General features: G+C 34.9%; 1 protein-coding gene across 3 annotated transcripts in view; it reads left to right on the plus strand.

Moving 5' to 3' along the window:
- The first annotated feature begins 387 nt into the window (after positions 1-387).
- The window catches only part of LOC136826797 (ecdysone-induced protein 78C-like), a 454,270-nt gene continuing 437,157 nt past the window's right edge, over positions 388-17,500 (plus strand). For 2 of the 3 annotated variants that reach the window (XM_067084232.1, XM_067084233.1), the window contains exon 1: positions 394-1,217. The gene's annotated coding sequence lies outside the window, so the exon portion shown is untranslated. Of the gene's footprint in view, positions 1,218-17,500 lie in introns of all 3 variants that reach the window. The other variant, XM_067084235.1, reaches the window with a different exon arrangement.

Raw genomic sequence — 17,500 nt, forward strand, 5'->3', positions numbered from 1 at the left:
AAGGGACCAAAAGAAATGCCATGAAAACGTCACGCCAATCTGCGGGACATATGGTGATAATTTGCTCTTGGCCATGCATGGCATGAAACGAATCATGCAAAGAATGGTCTTGTAGAGAGAGAGAGAGAGAGAGAGAGAGAGAGAGAGAGAGAGAGAGAGAGAGAGAGAGGTATATTGACAGAAATCTCTGTAGAGAGAATAGAAGACCAATAACCGTGAAGGATGTAGAGATGACAGAAAAAATGAAGGTTCATATTTCCAACTTGAATTGAAAAGTATAAATGGAATAGAGAGAGAGAGAGAGAGAGAGAGAGAGAGAGAGAGAGAGAGAGAGAGCCAGGCACTCGGGTGGTTGTTGGGTAGCAGTGCCGTATTAGAGAGGCTCTCAGTGTACCTTGGATAGTCGGCGGAGCAAGACCTATCCTCGGAGGTCTTGGCCACTTCACCAACCTTTTACCATCACTGCCGCTATCCGCATTACCAAGAAATCACCCGTTCACTGCCTTCGCCTGGTGAAATAGTGCCTCAAAGTCAACTTTTATCGCTCGTGGGGAGACCGTCTCCCCTCTTTCTCTCTCTGTCCCTCTCTCACTCTCACTCTCTCTCAGATAGTTCCCCTGCATGACGGTTCGTGCATGTGACAACTAGCTATGCCCCGCTCCCGGCGTGACACCGCTGCTGCTGCTGCCCTGTCATGACATAATACGGCCCGGAGGAATTTAGTGTGAAATTGACAGGGCGAAAAGAACAACGATGGTGAACCTCTGGCTGAACTTGTCTGCCAAGGGCAAAGGCCAGGTCATTCTCTCGGGTGACCGCGATGATGCATGATGAAAAGGTATATCTGTGTGATGTGGACTAGTGCCGTCAAAGTTTCCCTAAGTTGAATTTCCTCCAGTGTGATGACGCACACTTCAAGTGAGGTAGAGGTGTTTGGCGGTGGCCCCATGTGACGCCCTCAAGGAGGAGGTTTGATGCGGCGGACCGAAATCCTCGTCAAGAGTTTCCTGAAGACTCGCCAGGAGAGTTTTTTTAAGTGGACATTTTGTACAGATCCAACAGGACTCGTAACGACTGGATGCCATGTGATCTGTCAGTGGGAAAATACTATTTCTAATTGCACTAACAAATGTTAAAGCGACTGTATGTGATGATTGGCTGTGATAAAAAGGCGACGAGAATTGAACCCATCTCTGGTTTTATATTCATGAGTTAAGGTAAGTTTGATAGATAAGAAGTCATTCCATTAACCGTTGTTTTTGCTATGTGGGAAGTAGCTTCATTCCTTCTTTAACTTCAAGGAAAATATATATACGAGTGAAGAATAAGGGAGAGGGAGGCATGTAACTAAAGTGTGTATAATGTGTGTGTGTTTGTGTGTATGTGTAGGTTCAATTTATGAGGAGAACATATTTTACTGAGACAGGATGCGATTTCTAGTTTTTGAAACCATACACGTATATGCATATGAACACATTTATTCCTCAGCTCACTCTAGTAAAATAAATTACCAAAAGGTTAATGCAGTACCGGTATGATATTGCCGGTAGCACAATGCTCTTCAGATCTTGACAGACTATTACCTTATTTTCTGTTTGATATCCCCGCATAAATTCGTATATACACGTGAAATATTTAATATATATATATATATATATATATATATATATATATATATATATATATATATATATATATATATATATATATATATATATATATGAATATATACAAATATATACATATATATATACACATATACATACACATATATAAAATGTGTGTGTAAGTGACTGTGCCTGTGAAATTGTGTAATTATGTATACATAAATTTGTATATGCATATATGCATATTTACCCTCCGCATAACCTTTTAAGGCTAAGTAATTTTGAACCTTGTATAAAAACTACCAGAGAGAATGGTAAACTATACACAGATAACGGGGTAACACGTTAAATAGTTCTACCTATGCCCTCCATCTCACAAACACACACGTACACACACATACACACACACACACACACACACACACACATACATATATATATATATATATATATATATATATATATATATACACGTATATATTACTGTTCTCAGTATATATATATATATTGATGGTAGTGATATCAATATGAATAATAATATTCTTTGAAATATTTTAACAGTGAGTCACTAAAATGATGAAGAATTTTCCAGTGAGTCACTAAAATGGTGGTGTAAGTGTAAATATATATACAGTATATATATATATATATATATAATATATATATATATATATATATATATATATATATATATATATATATATATATATGTAGATGTATGTATATATATACATAGTCATATATATATATATATATATATTTATACCTACACCAATGTGGATTGATTTCTTCACAAATAATATTATTGTTATCATTGATGTTATTTCTGATGTTGCTGTTATTTAGTCCTTTTCATAGTTTGTTACGGTTTATACATATACCACACTAAATATAAAGATGGCTGTTTCATATGATATTATTATGTTCTTTCCAATATACTTTGTTAGTTAACTTTTTTGATAAAGAATTGGGTTGGAATATACTGTACATCACGCGGATAAATTATATGCGCGGGATTTAATAGACACACAGGCAAATCAACGACACAGACTTCCATACATGCACGATAGTCATAAGCAAAAGATTGTACGATAATTACACCATGGCGTTATAAGACTGCCACTTTCCTTGTAAATGATAATCGCGTTCTGTATAAACAAGGCGAAAAAAGTTGTTCAAATTTTCCTTGTGGAAAAAAAAGACGTTGCATCTCAATTTTCCCTAATTAATTTGAACACCATTAAAACACCACTAGAACATTCTTTCTCCCGACCTTCATTTTATGAACACTTGCAGGTAATGATCAGAGCATTTTGCTGTAATGAAAGCAGGCAGCGCTTCTCAGATACCAGTGTTTATCGTCTAAAACCGTGGAATTATGGATGCGTTGAAAACTGATATCATTTCCACGCTCTTTTAATTCCTTTATCACCTGATAATGATGGATCTGTTGTTTTCTCCAGCTTATAAAATAAGACCATTTTATTTTAGCTACATACATATATATATATATATATATATATATATATATATATATATATATATATATATATATATATATATATATATATACATATATATATATATATATATATATATATATATATATATATATATATATATATATATATATATTATTTCAGGAGATAAAGCCTATTCACATGGAACAAGGACACAGGGCCATTGACCTGAAATTCAAACTTCCAAAGAATGTTGGTTTTAACCTTCCACTGCAGACCCTACACTGCAGCAGTAGAGCCCGTGATTTTTCATCATCCTGGGAGAGACGCGAACCCACGACATCTGAGTGGCATTCCACGACACTAACCACTATATGTGTGTGTGTCTTTACACACATTTTTGTTCTCTTTGACCATAGAAACCAGGTTTCCTCTGCAATTAAAAAAATAGAAAACTCTACTTTTACGGATGAAATTGTTTCTTTCTTTGCTAATACCGGTGGATAGATGTCGAAAGTCTTTATGACGACATATCCTATTGCATGACAAGAAAATTACCAACGATACACACATACATTTAAGCCGCCAGACAAATAGTACTTGTGTAGTTCTATGCACTGCTTCTTTTGTTCATCCATTATTGGACTAAAGAACTAGTTCTCATTATATACATACATATATATATATATACTGTATATATGTATGTATGTATGTATGTATGTATGTATATATATATATATATATATATATATATATATATATATATATATATATATATATATATATATATATAATATATATTTATTTATTTATAAATATACTGTATATATGTGTGTGTTTGTGTGTATTAAATCATCCATACATGTATTTTTCGTGCATAAAAGTCATGATTTCATTTTTAACGAGAAATATATCTGAAACCTCTAGATATAATTAGCGGTACACGGCAACTTATAAAGATATATTAATCAATTGAGACAAATAATTTAATGCATACATGCTGTAATGGTATTCACAGTAACATGGCCTCTGAATCTGTATTTATGTGGTCATACAGACACAAGCCTATACGTGCCAGTGCCTTCGTTTCTATAGCTGCGTTGCTCTGAAGCCAAGAGGTAGGGTTTTCTCTCTTTCTCAGGTATCGTTAAGCTAAGCTTTCCCTCTCTCCTGCCCCGCCCTCTGGCTCGTTCTCTAAACTGTGACTGACGAGTTCGCTGTGCAGTGTTTACTTAAGCCTTTCGTCTCCTTGCAACACCCATCGCAAAATAACTTGACCGGCGTTCTTATCTTGCACTTCCGTTGAATGCAACGAATTTCACTTCATGAGCCATACGTGACTGTCTGTTTCTTTCTTTCTTTCTTTTTTTAAATCTTCGGCTGGAAACACTTATGAACAGAATCAACAGACTGTAATCCCAAGAGGGCTCCAAAGGGAAATCAGCCTGCATAGAGAGAGAGAGAGAGAGAGAGAGAGAGAGAGAGAGAGAGAGAGAGAGAGAGAGAGAGAGAGAGACAAGTTTTAGGAAAAGTAGAGAATTAAATAAATATGAGGTAATATCAGATAAAACCAATACACCTGAAATTCAGGAGACTTCAGCATAGAGCAGGAATGAATCTGTTTCTCTCTTTAATATTTGTAGATCAGATTCCACGACTGCACTAAGGTATTCCACATTTTAGTTGAAGCTAAGATAAAACTTAGCAAACAAGGTAGCATTAAACCTGATGCTAGAAAACAACAGACTGTTCACTCTGAATAATCGCGGATTCGTTTACGATGTTTCAATGTTCCTTTATCATAACAGACTGGTGAAGGATTTGCTCTTTCAGTTTCTGAATGTGCAAATGCGCTCTCTTTTCGGATCGTTACAGGAAATATTTGACAACCTTTCTTCCTGTTTGTATGAGGCGAGATTATTGATAAAGAAAAGGACAGCCATCCGGCTTCATGGTTTAATTACAAGTGAAGTAATTCCCAGTGTTTCCTTCCACGTGAGATAAGCTTCTTTCTTCCATCTTCTTCTGCACATTAGTTATAACTAAATAACTAAACCTACTTTAGTTATTTATGATGTACAGAAGAACTAAAGAGCTAAATAACTAAATATATAAACTTACTTTAGTTATTTAGTTCTTTAGTTCTTCTCTACATCATAAATAACTAAAGTAGGTTTAGTTACTTATTTATAAATAATTACTTAGTTATAAATAACTAAACCTACTTTAGTTATTTATTTAGTTCTTTCAGTGTTCCCGCATTCTTATTATTTCGTAGATCCGCAGTTTATTTTTGCATTAAAAGTACTTCGTTGTAATTAGGTGGTTAATACTAAATCTCTTTCTTGCCTTTGACACCTTAAGAGTGACGCGATAGCTTTACAAAGAGAAGGCACTTTCAGATCTTAAGAATAAATCACATAGCATCTTCATTATATTTTATTCAGTAATCTCTCCTTATGTCACAAATTGAGTAGTGACTTAATTGCACAGACACACAGGAACACACACACATATATAATTGATATATATATATATATATATATATATATATATATATATATATATATATATATATATATATAAAGAGAGAGAGAGAGATACATTATATATATATACATACATATATATATATATATATATATATATATATATATATATATATATATATATATATATATATATATATATATTTATTTATATATTAATTTATTCTACTTCTGAATATTACGCAGTTAAAGGAACACGGTTCAGTGCTATAAAATACAATTATTTAGCTCATGAGTAAAGACCTGGAGAACCTTGGTATTTAAAGTATTTTTACCTATCCAACATGATCAAATCTTACACTTCTATTTTCATAGTGTTCTGATATCTCTATAACTATTCAATTATTTAGTTTAGTTAATAATTAAAAGAACAGAAACTTTGCCAAACAAAAGTCTACGGTCACTAGACTTCGCAGTTTACTGCTGCAACGTGAGTGCTTCTGTCAGAATTTGATTAAAGAGAAAAAAAAATGCTGTACCAAATCAGAGATTAAATGAGATTGAATTTCGAACAGCCTTAAGTATAAACTAATTACTGTTCAGCGAATTTTCAAATAATGGCACTCAAGTGTACAGACCCATCAATCATGGGCGTATTCTCATGACGCAGACCGGATGAAATTCCGTTTTTTATTGTGTTTCTTTTTTTGAGTTCGAATTGTTGTAATGGCATCAGCTGTATATGTAATTACAATTTTAGATATTTGGAATGAAACGGATGAGTCCTTTTTTCGTTGCATGAAATGTCATCCAGGACTTACAAACATGAAATCGACAAACATTTGAGGTAATGTAAAGTTTAGATTTCATTCCATTTTTTAAATGAAAAAGGGCCGTTGGGAAAGCAGCAGTAATTATAAATCCATTTTTATCCTGGGCCGGCCGAAAGGCACAGGCAAAGGAGAGTCTGCGTCCGAATCCCCGCTCGCATCGGAACAATGGAGCCAATGAAGGACTGCCATTGGATAAATCTCCCTTTTCTGTTTCCCATTGCACGGAATCGGGGGAGGTATAATGAGCTATAACTATGCTGAACTGATTTTGCGGTGTTCCAGCTGAAATATTTCATTTTAACTGAATTCACGTTATTAACTGAATTCTGCGATGCCTCCGGGGTTAATTTTGTTATGCTAATAACGGGGATTCGGTTCTGCGATTAACCAAAATTTATGCTCGTTACGGCTATTTGCAATTCCAACGTTTTCATGATTGGAACTGAATTTTGATGCGCCAATTATGAAATTGTTATATGATTATGTACTGAATTTCGTTGAAATCCGTTATCTCGTTTTCGGCATTCGCTCTCTGTCGGGAAATGCAGTTAAAGATACACACACTGCATAAAGTTATGTATGTACATAAATGCATACATTTTCACATTTATCATATATATATATATATATATATATATATATATATATATATATATATATATATATATATATATATATATATATATATATATATATATATATATATATATATATATATATATATATATATATATATATGTGTGTGTGTGTGTGTGTGTGTGTGTGTGTGTGTGTGTGTGTGTGTGTGTTTGTGCCATAAAAGTTTGCCTTGCTATTGTCATCTCTTAATCAAGGATAAGACTAAAGTGAATTATTTAAAAGACTCTTTGCGTCTTGACCAAAGAAGTATCTCTCAGTCCTTGCCGGGAGTCCAAACTCAGCCCCTCTCTCTAGCAGAGCAAGAGTCATAACCTCAAGATTCCTATGCTCATATATTTCCCATACGTAATACTCACATAAATGCTGATGTGACCGTGATAATAGGTATGCTTATAACTAAAAAATTAAATGTTGGTATTGTATCGAAATTTCTCAGAAATTTTAGCGGAAATATCTTAGAAATGCAGTCTCAGACGATCAACTTTTTCGGGTGTAAAGTTTTACGCTTCATATATTTGCTCCAAAAATTGTTTTCATCATATATAGTAAGTATTTACAATGTACCTGGGACCATCAAATGTTTTGGATCTGTGCCAAGAATTGCACAAATATTTCAGTTGTCTGGGACCGTTATATGCTAAACTCAGCAAGTCTCATTGTATGACATTCTTTTCGGCATATGAGGTGTTGGGAATCCTTTAACATCCATTCATTCTGAACATCATTCTTAAAACATCCGCTTTCTTCATATTAAGATTAATCTTTTAGCATTTATGTTTCAACTAACTCATCATAAAAAATGGAAGCAGCATCAGCAAACTTCCACCTTTCATTCCCATCGAAATATTGCTGTAGCGGTAGTTTAGATTTTAAGAAAAATTATTTCATAAGTTGCTGATTTAGGTCAGATTGATGAAACATTTTAGGCTACCGTAGTGGTTCTCAACCAGGGGGAATTTCAGTTTCAGGGAAGGGGGGATTATGACCACAGATTGGCAGGCTCAAACTGGCTCTAGGACCACAAAAAGCGCAGTGTTCATCGGTCCGCACTACTGAGAAGTCACGCTGGGCTTTCTTTCCGCTAGTTTATGCGTTTGTGTTAGTATTTTGTTGCATATTATTTGGAATGCACCTTTTGAGGCAGACAATTTTGGAAAGTGGGTGGGGGCGGAATGACATTCTGACATATGGTGAAAGGGTGCATGGGCCAAGAAATTTTGAGAACCACTTGGTAACCGTGTACCAATATCAAGTCTCTTTACCACGGGGTTTCGTATATTATTGTCGCGAAGGAAATTAGTTTAATTCCTCATCTCAATAAATCAGTGTTCTTTGCATTCCTCTGTTTCTTCTCTGCTCCGTCGTTTTGTTCATGATCTCTTGCAAGACGCCTCGTTTTGCCTGCAGTCAGATTTGGGAATGAGACCTCCGTCTAAGTTGATTCCTCTTAGGAATTGCAAAGTTTTTCTCGGGAGTTGGCACTCGCGACGTGTATAAAAATTTCTGTTAACGCTTGTTTATTATTATTATTATGTTATGATTATTATTAACATTCTCCTCTCTCTCTCTCTCTCTCTCTCTCTCTCTCTCTCTCTCTCTCTCTCTCTCTCTCTCTCTTCCTAGCCAACTTTGCTATTTTATTCATTGCTTTCTCATTAACCTTTCTAACCCCTCTAGCCCTTTGGTTCTAGTTGTAAAAACATTATTTAGCATCTGTACTAGTTTATGTTTAATAATAATAATAATAATAATAATAATAATTATTAATAATAATAATAATTATTATTATTATTATTATTATTATTATTATTATTATTATTATTATTATTATTATTATTATTATGGCTGTTTCCGCGGGTTTTAATTTATATAGAGTCTTCTTTATTCGTCTCTCTATCTTCTTTTCATCAGCATGCAGCTAATATGTCAAGTTTCATGAGGACATAACAGATTTCTACTGTTTTAGGTTTATTTCCTCTAACGTGTCGACGGCGCACTGGCGGTCATCTATGAGATTATAAACAATAATAATAATGATAATAATAACAATTCATGATTTCATAAAATGGAGAGTACAAGGATAGATTAATTCAAATACAGATATATTTTGCATATATTTTGACTACCGCTACAGACTCAGTACTATAGAGAACTTGAATGGCGTTCACACGAGAATACCTCCAAAACCGAAGCTCCGCAAAATGTGGATACTTACTACTGAAGGAATTCCACCTTTGGCCTGAAAGGCACAAGTAATCTCTTCGTGCTACTCCTGCATGTGTATTACCTGTCACTACGTAGAAATTCATTTCTCGGTATAATGTGGTTCGGATTCCACAATAAGCTGTAGGTCCCGTTGCTAGGTAACCAATTGGTTCTTAGCCACGTAACATAAGTCTAATCCTTCGGGCCAGCCCTAGAAGAGCTGTTAATCAGCTCAGTGGTCTGGTTAAACCAAGGTATACTTAACTTTACGTAAGTACCTAAAACGCTGAGTGACACTTATGACGATAAGCAAGAAGTAATGTTTCCAAATTATCAGCTCAATATAAGAACGTAACTAAAATCTTTTATTGTAATGAATGATGCTAAAATAAAAAAGAAACCAGTGTTTTTCTATACAGCATAATACTTGAATTGATATATATATATATATATATATATATATATATATATATATATATATATATATATATATATAAATATATATATATATATAATACATATAAATTATATATACTGTATATTTATATGTATTTATGTATGTATGTATGTATACATAATATCTGTGTGTGACGCGCGCGTGTTTGAACGTGTTTGTGCGTTTGTCACTATTTATATTCTTTATGTCATATTCTGTTAAGATAGCCTTTCTTCCCAACGAAGTGTTGCTAGTCAGCGTTATGTTTAGAGTTTGTAGCTGATATTATTATACAGAGACTACATCTAAATTATTCCCCGGCAGCATTCCTTCATTGCTTCATCTTACCATTGCACACAACAGACAATTAACTTCCACCATCTGAGAGACCAATTTATCCCAAGGTGAACGGCATTCTACGTCCCTGCGATTTACATAATGCATGAAACCTCTCTTCTGCTCAGCTCTTCCCGCTCTGATTTGGATTTACTCATCGTCACAATGAAAATTGCTTTGATATGCAGAGAATCTTTCCTCCAATTATTTTCACCAGTAGAGCTCAACTACGAGCATCTCCGTTCGTCAATAAACTGATCAGCATTTCTAGGAGACACCTTCCTTCCGCTTTCCCACTGACGAGTCTTGGGACATCGTTCTTACGAGTTAGTCAACTTGACTCGCTCTATTCCTTGGTAACTGGCTTTCTATTCTGCGTGCATTCTTAAGTTTCCTTTCATGTCAGTGTGCTTTTGTTCTGACGCTTCCTCCAGTTCGTCAGCTCATGATTTTCCAGGTCTTCCTTACTTATCAGCACTTACAAATCATTCTGCCTATTGATGAATCTATACTTTTTTTATTACCGTCACAGGATCAAGCAAATTATAAGGACTCCACCTCGTCTATTCATCCCTATTAACTTGGCTTCTATCTCTTCACACTATCTCTGAGTTTGTCAGGCCACAGACATTTCATTTAAGCACTTGCGCGTGGATTCGTTTTTAATCATGACTGACATTTAGAATACGGAAAAGTTTTACTGGACATCTTATACTCCAAGGATACCGCAAGCATTATCTACATTGTAAGACTCGAACAATGCAATAAACATTGATTTATTTTTGTGTGTGCAATATATATATGTGTGTGTATATGTGTATATATATATATATCGAGAGAGAGAGAGAGAGAGAGAGAGAGAGAGAGAGAGAGAGAAGAGAGCGAAACTAATGATGAAACTCATAATGTTTTGGTGGTCTGGCAAAGAAGACAGCATGCAAGACAAATAGAGTCATTGTTGGCGTGACTTGATTAGGTTAAGACAATTAGAGCTGTGAGGCTCTTCAAAAGGATTTTTGCGCCTCGTGGTTCGACGCTAAACAGCAAACCTAGCAAGACCTAAGTCGGACGGGCCTCAGAAGCTTGAGAAAGAGTGTTCCTTTTCAAGAAGCGCAGGTGTATTCGCAATCAGACAAAAAACTACTCTAAATACAATGATGCCCTTTTTAGCTTTCTAGCCTCAGTAGTTTTCATTTTATTTAAGGTTAAAGTTAACCATGATCGTGCGTCTGGCACTGCTATAGGTGCCAACAACACATGCCACCACAGGGCCGTGGCTGAAAATGTCATGGGCTGCGGCTGAAAGTTTCATGGGCCGTGGCTGAGAGTTTCATGTGGCATTATACGCTGTACAGAAAGCTCGACTGCGCCGAAGAAACTTCGGCGCATTGTTTACTTGTTGATAATATTGCTCTTGCGCATATTTCACGAATGGACTGGCTGCCTTGGACGCTTCTTGCGATGTGTGGTCTCATCTCCAGTCCAGGAAACTGTGAAAGACGCTGCTTGGAACCGTGCCTCCTTTTCCCCTAACGCAACGCATTTTCCTGACAATTTATAGCTATCAGACAGTTCCTCGTTGGATGAGTCGGTAGAGTTGTCGGCTAGCACTCTGCTAGGCCCGAGTTCGAGTCTCCGGCCAGCCAATGAAGAATTAGAGGAATTTATTTCTGGTGATAGAAATTCATTTCTCGCTATAATGTGGTTCGGATTCCACAATAAGCTGTAGGTCCCGTTACTAGGTAACCAATTGTTCTTAGCCACGTAAAATAAGTCTAATCCTTCGGGCCAGCCCTAGGAGAGCTGTTAATCAGCTCAGTGGTCTGGTTAAACTAAGGTATACTTATAGTTATCAGAGTCACCAGGTAAACACCTTTATACGATTTGTGGTGTTTGGTGTACTTAATGACGATAAACTGTTTTGAGGTAACATTCACCGATAAATCACTCGTGCTTAAGACGTGTGCGTCTTTTTATAATGAAGTAATTTATTATAAATGCAATGCGTTTTATGTACTTAGACAGAGACGTATTTGTCAGATTTGTAAACAGTATTGCTTAAGTTGGGACAAAGCCATTATTTTCAACATTTCGTGTAAAGGAAGTGATTCAACGAAGAAACATTCAGAATTCAAGATATTATCGCGGTTGCAATGTGCCAAATATAACTGCCTTACAAATTAATGAGTTCATCGTTATTTATCACGTACTTGAACTTGGAATTGCCGCTATTTAGATCAGTCAATACTTTTTAAAATCCGCAGTTTTACGGAAAAATTATCTACACTTTATTTCACCTATAAAGTCAGCAATGGAGGAAAGTTCCGATTTTTTTAGAAGTCTGAACAAGGCGCAGTATGGCAATTTGGTTTTTATACAGGTTTGTTCATCACTTCGTTTTTTGGCTTCGCGAATGATGCGGACTTAAAGAAGAGTAATCTTGTTATTGTTTCTGAAAAAAAAAGAGTAAAAAATGCCACTGTGAGTACATCTAATATTAGCGAACGAAAATGTAAATGATATTGAACATCTGGTGACTATGCGAACTGTATAGATGGATGTTTGCAATCTCTGATTGTTACTTCTGATTTATTAAGTTGCTATTTAAAAACTGCGGGTGTTTCTGTGTTAACGTTTCCCCATGGCCGTGTCGTTTGCTAGGAAATTTTCTTTACAAACCACTGTGAAATATAAATAAACTCTGATTGTTAATAAGAATAAAATAATATTCTATAAATGACCATCAGTGCATAGTAATGTTTAAAGAAAGCCTTCTTCAAATGAACCGCATCCAGAGGTGGGCTAGAGGAACATGCTGGTTTTAGGCAAAAGGTTAGCTTAGCTTAATATGTTTATATATACTTATATACGTTACATTTCTACAATGTTTGTATGAACGCCATATTTTATTGATTTCTCTTTCAATTATCCACTGTGAAATCTTTTACCGTCATAACCCTTAATTTCCAGTACTCACAGATGATTGGTTGAGATTGAGCAGGTCTTGTGCCGGCACGGGCCCTTGCCCAAAGGCAACCTATAAGTTTCAAATGGTGTTGGGTGGAAGAGAAGCTTTCTATGGTTAGTGAACTCTGCCAAACCAATGGAGATCATTCATTACCCATAACTAATATTCAATGTGGGTCTAGAATTTTTCTCAAGTTTGAACCTTTGCATGTAAAGAACGCTGTTCGCTGAGTTCCGAAAAGGCTGCATATCTATTTTGTTTCTTTTATTGGTAACATGTTTTTGATTCATTAATAGTAATCATATACATACATGGATTTCTTGTTTATGACACATGCATTCTTACAAACACACTCACATATTATGCATATATATATATATATATATATATATATATATATATATATATATATATATATATATATATATATATATATAGATAGATAGATAGATAAATAGATAGATATATATATATATATATATCGTGAGCGCGGATATATGATATGCAGTTTTTCTCTGTGTAACGAAACTATCGTCACCGCATCAAATGTAAGGACGCATCCCAAAAGAATGTAGTTAACAAGTTTTAAGAAAATCCGGTTATGCAGTGTTCGACATTTAGCAAACTATGACGACAACAACTGGCAACAAAAAAATGATCAGTGGGGGTGAACGGGACATGAGGTGACGACAAAATTTGTAGGACCTTAGATCCTTAGAGAGAGAGAGAGAGAGAGAGAGAGAGAAAGAGAATGATACTTTGGCTCAGAGGAGGAGGGTATTTTGAATTCTTTTGCGTTACTGAGGGCCTGAGGTCTTTCTATAAACTATGATACCAGAATGACTTAACAAATTGCAACCTCAAATATATCATAATTTAGTGGTGCCCACAAGGCTACTCGGCTGTCCCTAAGAGGAAGTTTGTACAATGTCTTTGATGATTCATTAAGAATATGTATAGATATGTTTTAGAATATTATTTTTTATTTACTCTCTGAAAACTTTCTTTTCTTGAAAATATCAAAGAAAGTGTTAATTTAATTTGTTTTCGAGAATCTTGTGTGAAACATGGAATTAGTTTTAGATGAACCTCAATGAGGAAAAGGAATATCATCAGCCATTTAAGGATAACTGTCTCAAAAACTACTAATTTAATACTCATGGACTGTGTTTTGGCTAGGGGCAATATCTCTTTGTGCATATATATATATATATATATATATATATATATATATATATATATATATATATATATATATATATATATATATATATATATATATATATATATATATATATATATATATGTGTGTGTGTGTGTGTATAGAATCTACTGGTTGTGTGGCTATTACAATTACACACACACACACACAGACATTTGTATATATATATATATATATATATATATATATATATAATTACATATATATATATATATTATATATATATATATATATATATATATATATATATATATATATATATATATATATATATATATATATATATATATATATATATACACACACATAATAGAGAGAGAGAGAGAGAGAGAGAGAGAGAGAGAGAGAGGTGAGAGAGAGAGTATAATTTGCACGTAAAGTTTCACTAGAAAATACTTGCGAAGTAAATTCCGCACTTAGAAAAGAGAAAAGAATTTCGTATTTCATTACACGTACCTTATTTTTCTGCCCTTACCGAAAACGAAAACTTTTGAAAAACACTGAAACATTCATGGAAAAAGATTCGCAAACAGAGAACTCAGCCGCGACCTCCACTCTTCTCCCGAACACTTTTTCGCTTCATCATATTTTTCTGTTCTCATCCCCTTTTATATCATCTTACGTTTCTGCCTTTTGTTTGAGTCTAACGTTACTTATCCTGCAACATTTTTCTTCCTGAGGAAAATAATAACTGATAAATACTTTGTGTGGAATGGTGAATGAAAAGGTTCGGACTCCCTCCCAGGTTTTATTTCCGGCGCAGTTTCTTTGCTCTACTCGGACAAGCGTTTGACCTTCGAAAATGAAAAATGACTAATAGCCAATTTCTTGCATAAGAACCAAAGAGGAGTTTTATCACGCAAGATTGGACTCGACGCCCCTTACCTTTCCTCTTCCTCCAGTTTTCGCCAAATATTCTTAGCCAGTTCAAGCCGTGTTAGCATTTTTCGCAACCAACCCTAAAGAGTGTATCATTTTAGAATAGAGAAATGGGAAGGATTATTTTTTTTTTTCTAAAAAAAATCTTCCATACTTTTTCTTGACCTCATTCTTGTGATGTTCTTTTGGAAAATGTTCAATTTTCATACATGGTGGGGTTCTGCCGATTTCCCTCATCCCGTTTTTGGTTTGTTTTGGTCCGTGTCTTATTGAGCTTTACATATTTGTTGCTTATTTCCTTACCAACCAGCAACAGGGCCAGGATTCGACTTTCGGGAGAGCTGTAGTGACTCAGGCAATTTCGGTTAAGACTTGTTGTACACTTTCCTCACACGCAATGAATTTCATACCTAGTAGTTAATTTAGTGTTGGGATCGCGTCGTTGTTGAAGAACGCATTGAAGTAGTGACGTCATCCAATAAGCTTTCAGAAAATGGCAGCGGCTTGCCAACACCGTCTGTGGCCGCCCCTTCCTACATATTTCGATACAATGCAAATAACAAAATAACTGTTAAATGAATATCATTACGCGAAAAGTCAAACGGCTGTTGCGCGTTCAATCCTCTCAAATAATTTCGCTATATTTAAGATCAGAATTTCAAAACGCTAGCAAGCACGCGGAAACAATCTCGAATTCAAATGGCCATTTTTTTATATCATCGAAAACTTTTTCTTCTTATGATTTCCATTGTAAATAAGTTCAAGAAGCTACATTTCATGTCAGGCGAAAAGGCTACTGGGGATGTGACTACGTTTCGCATAATGTGAAACTTGGACCACAACTTTTATTTTGTGATTCTTTTTCCCACATTTCTGGTCTTCCTTCGTACCTCAGTGTATCAAACTATATATGTGATGATTTTCGGTGGTTTACTGGCATTTATTCCTTTCTGCCCGATTCTGATTCCGCTGTATTGTCCTGCCTTCTGTAATATCACGATGATTATTGTGCCGTTGGTTTTACATTTCACAGTTCTTCATTCGAGGGGTGGGTAGAGCTTTCGGCTGGCACGCTGTTGGCCCAGCGTTCGACTCTCCGACCGGCCAATGAAGAATTAGAGGAATATATTTCCGGTGATAGAAATTCATTTCTCGTCATAATGGGTTCGGATTCCACAATAAGCTGTAGGTCCCGTTGCTAGGTAACCAGTTGGTTCTTAGCACGTAAAAATAAATCTAATCCTTCGGGCCAGCCCTAGGAGAGCTGTTAACGCTCAGTGGTCTGGTTTAAACTAAGATATACTTAACTTTTTTACATTTCACTCCACCGTTATATATAATAAAGGGAAATGTCAGAAAATATGCTCCCCGAGAGAATACAAAAATCGCTGTTACTCTGAACGATTGATTATTCAAAAAAATTTTGAACAGAGAACACGGATAATTTGATCTTATATTCTCTTATTCCAATTCACTTTTGAACAGGGCGTCTCATCCTTACCAGCAATGCTGCTTTCTAGTCATTGGAAACTTGCCCGCAGTCTTGAGCAACGTATGTAATCAAGAATCTTCCAACAGCAAAAATTTTCAGGCTAGAGAAAAGCACACTTGAGAAGGATGCAATACTCGTCTAAGGAATTAAAAGAAACCTGAAATATATTTTCATTTTCGTCTTGATAAGCCTCAAACGCGACGATATTGATCAGTGTAAGAGAAAGATTTATTTCTGATGTCGGAGAAATAAAAAAAAATATATTTTAGAACTGAGAGACATAAAAGGAAAGCTAAGTCTTTATCATGGAAAGAATATAAAAATGAGAAGTGATAAGTAAAGTTTTTTTTACAAATTAAAAGAAATTCTGTAATAAAGAAAATGTAACAGCATAAACAAATCCAATCTAATGAAAATATTTTTTTATGCTTAAATAAACGAAGGAGCACTCACTTTCACCTTAGATCCAGGTCAAATCTGTTTATCTACAGATATTATTTTGGGAATTACTTCTGAAATTTGCTTGATTATGACACCATTGGCATTTTCTCGTACTTGTCACATGCGCCAAGCATATTTTGATCCCACACACACACGGGGGATTTACTGTATCTGTTACCTTGTCTGTTAATGCTTTTTTATTAATTTTATCAGAGTTATCACGAATGGATTTTGCAGTATTGGCCGTTTCAGTTTTTCCATGGAACCTAATATAAGGGTAGGAAAATAATATAAATAAAAATACTTAGAAATTCACGAAGCGCGGAAAATAGATGAAAATTTGCACTATAGTATCAAGATAAGCATATCAGAAAAAGAAAATATTGATTCGGGAAAAAAAGCTTCATCACAAAAAACTCAGAACACTGAAAGAAATTCTGCCAACGGAAAAAATAATGTTTCATGGTTTAGAATATTGGCCGAGAAACAGTTT

Source organism: Macrobrachium rosenbergii, chromosome 41 (assembly GCF_040412425.1).
Source record: "Macrobrachium rosenbergii isolate ZJJX-2024 chromosome 41, ASM4041242v1, whole genome shotgun sequence".
NCBI lineage: Eukaryota > Metazoa > Arthropoda > Malacostraca > Decapoda > Palaemonidae > Macrobrachium > Macrobrachium rosenbergii.